General features: G+C 24.1%; 1 long non-coding RNA gene across 1 annotated transcript; it reads right to left on the bottom strand.

Moving 5' to 3' along the window:
* Window positions 1-2,228: 2,228 nt before the first annotated feature.
* Window positions 2,229-7,774, bottom strand: LOC126551412 (uncharacterized). Its single transcript, XR_007605312.1, has 3 exons — window positions 7,080-7,774; window positions 5,339-5,670; window positions 2,229-5,271 (listed from the first exon to the last, which is right to left on the bottom strand). It is a non-coding gene; the product is annotated as an uncharacterized LOC126551412 (long non-coding RNA).
* Window positions 7,775-12,108: the final 4,334 nt, after the last annotated feature.

Genomic DNA, 12,108 nt, shown 5'->3' with positions numbered 1-12,108 from the left:
ACGAGGTTAATATATTCAAAATAATAGACAATTAAGGTCAACGGCCAGTGGAAAAAAATTGTAGGTCTACAATATTGAATTCGTATACCTTTTTGTTTTACACGTTTACGCCTAAAATATGAGTAATATAATGTTATGAATACTTAATTTTAAGATTTAACTCACGTCTTTACAGGTTTATGAATATCTGCCAACAATCAATAAAATGTCAAAATTCGTTGTAAGCATCGTCATTGTTTCTTATTCTATATTAATTAAAAGCATATTATTATATTAATAGGGTTATCTATTACATAATAAATGAGAAATTTTCTTTTATACTTTAGACGTGTACTATCTTTCTAAGTAATCTATAAATAGGTAACTAATACAAACATTTATTTAAAAAAAAATAACATTTACACGTTTGGTAAAATATTATATAGGTTATACTCGTATTATATAATAATAAGCTATAATATTTTACATTAGTTACCTATCTTCTTATTCTTTTTTCTTTTCGTCCTTCGCTTCCCAACATACACGGATTCCATCACTCTCTGATTCTATACTTACACCAATGCCTTTCATGTCACTCTTTAAATTTTCTATATCCATATCGTGGCCCAACTCACAATTGACCTCCTAACTACAGACCTAACTGTAAAATGACAACTTTTTAAGAGAATATAAAAACGTTTCATTAATTTAAAAAACTTTTTTAAAACATAATTTCTTTAGAACTTTAACAGCTAATTTCATGGAAAATCAATCAACCGATTAAAGTGATAATAAATTAATCCCAAAATGACATTTCTGGTGTTAGGACAATTGCGAGTTAGGCCGACGATATTTTCTTCTATTGGTCTCCTGTTATTATCGTGTCCATAATAGGCTTACGCAGTCTACAATTTCCGGTTGAGCCTATAACAATAAAATTAGTACCCTAATACTTGGACATTTACATACATTCTAATTGTGAATTAAAAATTGTGTAATATTAATATGTATAAAAAAGAGAATCAAGTTGCATGTGCACACAACATTAATGTGCTAATTGTTAATTTCTAGACATATATTTTTTTAAATAAAAATAAAATTTTAAATTCTTTAAAATAAAATGATAAAAATTACAATAATGTATATAAAAAGAAGAAAACATAACATCCAAAATTTAAAAAAAAGTTTTATTTAATAAACAAAAATTGTACTTACATATTATTAATACATATATGTACCTAGGTCAGTGGTTCTTAACCGGTGTTCCATGGACTTAATATAAGTGTTCCGACAAAATTTTAAATTCAGTGAAAGAAATTTTATTTTGTATTTCTATTTTCATTCTCTCAACATTTTGACTTTTTAAAAACAAAACACAATGATATATGTAAGACGTTTTACTAACATATTTTCAAACTGTTTTATGCTATACATTTATTGTTTAATGTATTAAAAAATTAAAAAATTCATATAATTACTGTTTTATTTTACGGCTGTGTTCCGCGAAAACCTCATAAAATGTTAAGTGTTCCGTCATTCGAAAAAGGTTAAGATCCACTGACCTAGGTATATATTTTAATTCGGTAATGTATAAATGTGTAATTATATGTAATAATTTTAATTAAATAAGAATTCTTTTATTTCCCGCAGTCTAGTCTTAAAATATATAAACATAGTATATGTTTTGTGCACAATGTTTTAGTTAGATGAATAAATCGATAAAATTGATATAATATTACACATTACACTCATATTTTTAATTTTATTTCACCAATTCATTATAATGACAAATACATTTTTCATGATATCCACGAACATATTGATATAGGTAACTATGTAAACATCAGGTCAAGCAGGAATTTGACCGGCTTGTCCCGTGTGCGTCCTTATGATCATGTTAAAATAATTAATAAATAAATATTTATAACAATAATTAGGTATAATTTTAATTTAAAAATCATACAAAAAAAAAAAACATAATGTATTTATTTGTAAAATGTATATAATTAGTAAGTTCAACTATATAAGTGTATCCCTGTAGATAATATCTTAGTTATGTCATAAAAGTATAAAACATACCAAAACATTTAAGTTATACTTTAGCAAACTTAAGAATTGTATTAAAATGTTTATTTTATAAATATTAAATTACATCATGAATCAAAATTCAAAGTATAAACAATTTAATTTAAAATTATATAACTACTTATAAAAAAATAACGTATAATTATATTATAATATACAGCCGATCTATACTTCCGATTATCATTCATAAAACACTTATCAGAATTTTAACGAAGTAGTGGTGTAAGAATAATAATATGATATAATTTCTATTTTATAAAATACTGATTATGAAACTATTTATTAACATAATACACAAAATGAAATTAAAGATGATGATAATAATAATGTTTATAGTACAATATAATAAATTATTATCTAAATAAAATTGTTACATTTTAAAAACGGATTTAATAGAGTTAATTGTAATTAAAACAAAAAAATATCTACCCCATAATATTATCTATTTGTATATTTATTACGTCATCATTGATTCCAATGAACTCAAAAACTTAATTAACGATAGCCTGATTGAATTCCAGTCACTTACAGTAATTTTCTTTCTTTTAATTATCTACATAAATACATAATAAGCTTAATATTATAATATGATATTTTGAAGGTTTCCAAAAATGTATTATTAAAAAAATAATTTTTTGAATTTTAGATTCTAAAAGAAGCAATGAATGTATTTATTTTTTACAATAACGTGTAATTCTTATTTTTGCTCTTAGACACTTTTTCTAGTAAAAAATATTCTAATTATAAACTTTTATTAAGATTTATGGTAGCTATAATTGGATTTAGTAGATACTTTGGGAATTCAAAATTTAACATAATCAAAACCTTTAAAAATATAATTGGAAAACACCATACGGAAATTATTGAAAATATGAATATAATTATTAAAATAGTACTACCTTATTGGTTAGGTACATAAAAGATAAACCGTTTTCGTTAACAATTTTTTTTTATCGTATATAATAATTTATCATAGAATTCAAATTTAAGTAATTTAACACATCTTTACAGTACATACTCAATGGCAAAATACAAACTGGACATCCAATGTGTAGGTGTTTGATTACCTACTTCTTTACTATCTACTTAGTCCTTCAAAATGGAATTTTATTATAGATTATTATTCATACTCTCGAAAAGATTGATTTATCACGTGAAGATCCTTATAAGAGTGTTATGCGACTTATGGAATGAATATGTACTATATTATAGTGTATATATTATATACATTTATATATATATATATATACATATAAAATATATACATTTAAGGATCTCTAATAGATTCAATTTACATATCATTATTCATTATCTATAAATTAATACTATAATTAATAATTAAGTTATACTTTATTTATGGTCAAATAATCAATAGAATTCATCCAAGTTACAAGTAAATGACTATAACAATGACAAATCATTACTCTATTTAAGATTTTTTTTAATAATTTATTTTATTACTTATAGGTATACCTATTATAGGTAACTAAAACTTGCTATATACTCGTAATCTATACCAGTGGTCTCAATTCAAATTGCCCTAACGAACCATATATATATATATTTACGCCAAAGGTTTGCGGGCAAAACACATTTTTTTTTACTCATTTTAATATTAAATCTAAAATAAACAAAATTAAAATTGTTGAAGAAATAAATATTTATTGCGGCCCACATCGAAAGGGCTTGCGAGCCACATATTTGAGACCACTGATCTATACATGTGTACATCCCCATCGTGTACTTAAAATCATATTAGTAAATATTTATTAGGTAAAATAGAAAAATCAAAAATATATATTGAACTACAAAACCGCTTAGGAGAATCGATACCAACCGCCTCTATGTCTTTGCCTAACACACTCGGTGCATTGAAATTTGAGGTGTTTTTTACTTACTGATTCATCTATTATGAAACGATTAAACATTTGAGATTGACTTTTCCTTATTTATTTATTTCTAATTAATATGTATTGATTTTATAATGATGTGTTTTTTTACGGATGAGTTCAAGATAAGTTGTCGATAAAATGCTAAGATTTTCAAACATAGAGGTGGTTTTAAATATCGAATTGGATCTATTTTGAGATATATAGAGCTTAAATTTAAACTTTTACTTTTTAAAAATTAATTTTTTTTATATTCGGGAAACACAAATATAAAATCAAGGAATAACGAAAATTTTTACACAAATCCAAGTTTTGATAAAATTGATTCGTTTTTTATGTGAATCAAAAACGAATAACCGGTAACTACTAATTTTTCACTAAGTCATCATTTCCTATTTATGATAAAAATTTAAAATTTTTTTGACTATTTTAGTGTTAATTATAGGCATACAAATTTTTTTTTTAGTTTTTTTATTTTTATATAAATATAGTTTAAAAATTATTTGTTGGACAATTTAATACAAAGTTTGTCGTAAGTCATAATACTTTAATCTTTCAATTTAAAAATATCAAAAATCTTTACATTTTGTACCCTGTATACTATAGTGAGAATTTTGAAAAAACTCATAAATACCCCCAAAATTATTAAATTATTTAATAGATAGAAATTTAGAATTTTTTTTATTTTTAGATCTATTAAAATTTAAAAATTCAATACAAGGTTCTTAAATTAGTTAATTAGTTTTTCAATCTACCTATTTACGGAAAAAAATAAAGTACTGGTCAAATTAAACTTTATAAGCATTTTAAGTTTAAACATTTACGACATTCGTTTCACCCGTAAAATAATTATTTCTCCTTAAAAGATTTTTGGTATTTTATTATATTTCATAAAAAAAAAAAAAAAACAATAGATACTTAGATACTAATAAAATTAATTTTTTTTATATTTTTCATATAATATGACATGACATAAATGTTTGATTGGAAGTGTACTTGAAAGTTGAAACTACTACTCAAGTGCTAGGTTTATATAATATATAAGTTTACTAAGTAAGCTTTATTAAAGGCTTAGTGTAACGTGTAACTGTATAAGGCATTACCTACATATTGAAAGAGAATCATATAGTCGAAATAAAGCAATTTATTACATCATCTATCTATAATATTACCAACTCGTTAAAGATTGAATATATCTATTATCTATAGTATCTTTTGACGACTAATTGGTAATAATTATGATACTCAAAAGGCACTTAAGTGTCCACTTGCAATCTAACTTTAACAGCAATCTCTATTGAATATTATAAGTATGTACCTAAGCATAAAAAACAATAAATAATTAAAAAAAGTAAGAATAAACATTCTGAATATGCATTACTTACTTATCAAGAATTTATTCTATTTTGAAGATGAAGTTTTTATTACAATTTTTTTGTTTTTATTTACCGACATTGTATAGTTGTGCTGCAGAGTAAAATAATTATTTATAGCTACTAAATTATTGTTTACAGAAGTTGATTACGTTTAGAATACAATCAAAATACACTAATTATAGTGTTTAACTTAAGTTCATATAAAATCATAACAAATAGGTTTTTATTGCTTAAAATATTACTTTTAAATAGTGTCACTGAATACCATCTTCTATCATGCTAATAGGTGAGTATGTCAATAGCAAATAATCAGGATTCGAAACTTATAGCACTAAAAAACACTGAAATATGCATTAAAAATGAACAAAAGGCACTTAAAAAATAAACTAAATAATTCAACTAAAGGATTTATTAGATATAACAAAAAAGTTGTAATTTTTTATTGGGATTTTAATATAGTTATAAATTTATAAATTACATTTCTTAAAAACACGGTTTTTGAATGTCCTGACAAAAAATTTATATGTATATTATATAACACATTAAAAATTTGTTGTTGTTAATAAAATTTCTATTTTTGTGATTGCATTAAACTATTAGATATTTTCGAACTTTTTCAAATAGGTAAACTCCTGTTGTTGGCTAGAATAGAATTATTACCCTTAAATTAACGTTCCCCGTCAACAGAAATTATGGGAATATACTTAAGTACTTTTAATAAACCAATTCGAATAGCTTTATTGTTTTTGATCGTTTCAAATTCCTTTTGTTGAGTAGGTATTAAAAAAATATTTATAAATCACGATAAATGCAACACTTTTATGACAGATATCTACGCACAAATGGTTTACTATGCTCAAAATATAATTTGTAATTAATCTTTCAACATTTTAACTAACATATATTGAACATTATCCATTAATTGTTAAGGATCGTTGAATATGCGTCAATATAGCAAGTAAAATTTTATACTTAAATTCTCCGCACTATAAAATGTATTTTTCGGTGCACATGAATTGCGTTCCACTCTGCTATGTTTTACTACATCTATAATAGATATTCAAATATTTATTAAGTCCTAAACCCTGCAAATTATTAATGAATTTGTTTATTGTTTTTTATATAATAATTAATAACAATTTTCTTTATTTTTTAAATTGAAAAACAATTTTATGTAAATAACAATATTTGTAAAATAATGCATTAAGTTAATAACAAAAGCAAAGACTTTCATGCATTTTACATATTTTGACTGGTTAATTTAATTTTATGCTTATATAGTAACTAGGTACACAAAACACAATACATTTAATTATGTTTGTGATTACGATTTTAGTACCTACATATTTTGATAGTTTATTTAAAATCAATCACTTTATAGTAAACATTTTTCATGGATCAAGTTCAATAATTATATGAAACTGTGAATTTACCATAAAGACGATGGGACTATTTTTATCCCAATGGTCAGTAAGTAAACTAGATAATAAATCTATATTGGTTGTATTATTGTTTTTTTATACATTTAGGTACATTATAGACAATCTATTCAAGTAAAGTAATTGAAACAAAAATATATTTAAAGAAAAAATGTAATTCTTTAAAGTAATATGGGCGAGTAATATTTTTTTACTAATGGCATATTTAATTGCATATTTTTTTAATTTATTGATTCATAACCACAGAAGTAGTAATTGCTCTATTAATAACCAAACTTTTTTTAGATTTGTATTAAAATTAAATATCTTACTATTGCTTTCAAGTTGAAATAATTGAGTATATATTTATGTAAAAATGGTGAGAAGATAACAATGTTGTTGCGGGTTTATTGTCCCCAGGTTATTCCGAGCTCTTCCCTCAGTTCCTTCAAAGTATGGATATTCATCGTGACATATAAGGCTAACATCCCTATACTGTAAAAATTAAAAAGTCTTTATATTAAGAATATTATACTAAGTCCTCGGATATCGGATAAAATAGCACCAGTGAACCAACTCTATAAGATCAGAATAAAGAATTTTAAGATCGTGACTTGGTTCTTTGCTGTTTCTTCAAAATAGACGCATGTCAAAATCTCTTTAATGTATTTATAAGCTATTTTATAATAATAATCACTGTAATTTTCAAGAAGTGAGATGGACCCGAGGTGTTGCATTAGTTAGAGTAAGTAACTTCACCATTTGCTATTTTCTATAATTTTTCAATAAACAATATATTATTAGAACAAAATATATAGTACACAAACATGTTGCATTAAATTCAATCAATTCAATCCATATAACTACAAAAATAGCAACTTAAAGTCAATAAATAATATCAACTTAATATTAGATATTTTACATTTAATTTCTCAGCCTTTAAAATGGATCTTAGATACATAATAATTTATAACTGCTGCTTGCAAACTAACTTGTGATTTATTTTGTTTGTTTATATTGAAGATTTTTTTACTTATAAATATAATTGTTGCAACATAAATCGGTAAAAAATTAAAATAGTTAAATTTTCAAACATTTATAAAATTTCAAAAAGATTGAAATCATTTTTGAAATTATAACATATTTGGAAAATACTAATATAAATGTTTGATGAACATTTCAAATCTATACTGTTATTTGTTAATTTTTGTACTAAGATGTAATTATGTAAAAGTATAACAAGATGATAATAATGTTAAAATGATGTTTCAAATCTGTTCAATTGTTAATATCATTTGAATATTCTGAGTAGAAGAGTATGCATCTACAGATAACATATATTTCATTAATTTATTTTTATAACTAACAAAAAAAAGATTAAAGAACAGTATAGTTAATGGCGTTAAAAAAAATATAAATGTATAAATATATAGATGCAACTGGTGTGCTAAATACTAAGAACGAGTTATAACAGATTTTGTCTTATTATTTACCTATTTATACTTGTGTTTTTGAACAATTTCAAAAACGATTCTAGTCTAAGCTCGTTGGTTAATTTTTAGCGTTATATTCTTTAATCAAGTACGAATTATGATTTCGACTTTAAAATTATCAAATCTGTTTACTATTTTAACAATCTAGCCCACATATATAGAATAAGAAATTAAGAAACCAAATTTAATATTTAAATGGATGGCAGCGTACTATTTATTTCATTTTCTACATAAAGCAATACTAACCATAGTGAGTTATTAAATATATAATTAAAGTAAGTTAGCTTATCATAAAACTTTGAGATTAAAACTTTATTCGTGTTTGATTTTCTATGACATCTAAATTTTTATGTAAAAAACTCTAATTTATAAAAGTTCAAATTTCGTTTTAAAAATGAACATCATAAAAATTCCAACGTACAAACAACAAACACAGATAATATTCTTGACTCAACGTTTGATAAAAGGTATAGGTCAATTCACTTTAACACTACAAAGCTACTAATAACACAACTACACAAGGTTGGTTCTGTTGAACGCAAATGTTATATTATTCATGAGTTGGAGACTCAGAAAGAGAAAACATAGTGCGCTGACATACCTACTCTTAAGCTATTTTTATTATGAATAATAATTATTATTCATTATTAATATAATAATAATATTTAGACAAATAGTTATCTGTATGTGTTACATTAATTGTAAGTTGGAACTTTGAGCTATAAATTTAAATGTAATATTTACTGGTACCTATCTGGGTACCTACAACAACTTACTGTTCGATAAATGGAGGGATTGACGTAGTAATCCGTGAAACTGATACCGTTTTATATCAATTATATTGTTTTTTTTTCTATAATCAAATATATACGAGTAATAAAAAAGTCAAATATTAAAATATATTAATAATTATATATATATATATATGTATGTATTTAATCTTTGTTTTAGATATAAGGAATTAACATGCAATCATTAAGTCTAAAATAATTAAATAAATATAGATTTAGTATACCTATACAAGCATTTTGAAATCCTAATTTACTTGGATCTACAGTATTTTATAGTAATTATTATATGGTTTGGTCTATAAGTTATAGGTATCGAAATCAGTTTTGGTTAAAATTTATACTACACTATATTAAACGTCAATAATAAATATCTATGAGTAGGTACTTCGTTAATTAATATTTATACCTGCAGTATTATACTAGAAGTAGGTTAGATAGTATGGCATAGCCAAGCATTATTGTACAGATACCTAGTTTGTGATATATTACGCAAGAACAGATATAGGTACTTGCACAGGAAAATATTTCTCCGGTGGTGGGGTGGTTAAAAAATATATTCATTGTAAATTACACATTTAAAGTTAAAATTTAATAGTTTAAAAAAAAAATGTTTTCAGAGGGGGGTATTGATTGAATTATACGTTTAATGGTAAGAAGTTAAAACATTGTTACCTCCCGAATAGCTGTCGTCCTCGTAATGGAACTTATAAATGTGGGCAGGTCCATTTTCCTCCAAAAACGAGATACCGTTTTCCTCCACTGTCTATTTTCCTCCAAATCCCAATAAATAAAATAATAAAATAGTATACAATATTATATTTTTTTTATAATATAAAGTAAAATAATAAGACGACGTTTGTTTGCTCGATAGTCTTTCGATTTTTTTGAAGTATGAATACTTCTATTTAACAGTAAATATAAGTTTGAATTTGCTTCATAATATTGAACCACATAAAAATGTTCTATAAAATGTGAATGGAATGACTCACATGCTACATGCATTGGTAGTTCGTAATAATGAAGATGATGATTTTGCCCAAATATATGGAGGAAATGCAGTATTTTCTGAAATGTACGTGTCTGTTCACATTCGGTTCTAGAACTAAATCAAGACTTTGAATTTTTCAAAACCGTGATTTTGTAAATCTCTGTTCTATCTTTATAATACGGAACGCAACGGTGGCTAAAATATTGGAGAAAAATAGACATTATTTTAGTCAAAAATAATGTGGTGGAAAACAGTATCTCGTTTTTGGAGGAAAATGGCTACGGCCATAAATGTGAATATATTATGAATAGGTACGTTGAGAAACACGCCTAAATAATAAAAGTAGGTTCCATGTACCATAAGTCGTCATTTAAAGTAAGTTGTGATTAGGAGGTTAGGTAAGTATTTATTTGTCATTTGAATATTTAATTACTTAAACCTATTACTATTATAAGTAACTATACTATAACAAAAACGCGCGATTAAGTGATAATATAATGCGTGATATACTTACTACCTATTTCATTATTAATTATTATAATATAAATACAGTACTGACAGTAACACAAAAACATTTTCAAAGTGTTGATAAAATGGCATGCGTCCTCTCATCAAGACAATCATAAAATCATACAATTTTAAGTCTTTTTCAGTTTGAGATTAAATGTAATTTTTTTGACTTGAGTATAAACCTAAAATTAAAAAAAATAATAATATATTAGCTGACAGATTAATTAATTTATGCATCTATTAACATAAATGTATTTTTTATATTTATTTGGCTAACTCTCTGTCAAAATAAGAGGTTACGGGTGGCTAAGTATATCACGGAAATAAATAGTAGTTACTACAACCGCATAAATGATTAACTCAATTACCCAACCATTATCTCAGGTTAATATAGTGACACAATAAATGTATAGTTAAGAGAACTAAAGTTAATTAGTTGAATTTATATAGTTATAGATACATAGATATATCTATTTTAACTACAGTACATAGGTAGGTAGTATAATTTCCAAATCTAGTAAACTTAGACGCACAGGGCACAATTGTAAGTATATATCTATATCATTTTATTGTTTCTATGAAAGAATATTAAAAAAAAAGTTTTCGTTAAAATAAGTCCCCGAAAAAATATCCTCAATTAGGTATATCTCTTAAAAAAATGACCTGTAATTTAAATATTGTAGTTTTTAAACATTTACGAAGATTATGTAATATAAAAGGTGCCTACACTTGTATAGTATTAAATATTAATACAATAATACATAACTATTCACTGTATATAGATAACAAATACATATCATTAGTCATTTTTTGGAAGTTTTTTAATTCTTATAATACCATTAGAGTATACATATTTTTTAAATGAATACAAATGATCATTGGTATTGTTATCGAGGTTATAGGTTCTTTAAACTTTGATTTGGCCATTGATTTTCTTATTTATAATATATTGATAATCATCTGGCTGATATCTGGATAATAACCATAAATAATAAAATTATATTATACTAGGTATGTTAAAGTTACAAAAAACTCTAATAAGCACTTACCGGTTCATGTACATAGTACGTGTATATCGTATATGAGTATCACCAAAATTCAGTGAGTTTAAAGCTAACCCTCTCTCCACTATACACACCAGTACGCACCACTAGGAGTGTATGACGTATAGACACGTGTATAGTACCATTTTAGCGGAATTTTTTTATTTTCTATTTTTTTCTATTTTAATAAGTATTTTACTATTTTATGAATTGAACCTTCTTATCCCCTTAAGTTAATATCACTTTAAACAGAGCTAATAAGTTTATAGTATAATATCTTAAGATTATTTTATATATTTAAAAAATTACATTTTGGATAGTAAAATGCATAAATGTATAACATATTATTTAGAAGTTCAACGTCCTCAATAATATTAAAATTATGTTTGAATTACAATATAATAATTTCGTCAAAATTTAAACTTCAAATGTAAACAAAATATAATTATTGGTTAACTTTTTTACATTTTTCGGTTTTAGTATATTATGAACTATTTATAATATTATGAGAAATATTGAAAAGAATCTTCAAACTT

Source organism: Aphis gossypii, chromosome 3 (genome assembly GCF_020184175.1).
Source record: "Aphis gossypii isolate Hap1 chromosome 3, ASM2018417v2, whole genome shotgun sequence".
Lineage (NCBI taxonomy): Eukaryota > Metazoa > Arthropoda > Insecta > Hemiptera > Aphididae > Aphis > Aphis gossypii.
This window is presented reverse-complemented; position numbering and strand designations above follow the sequence as displayed.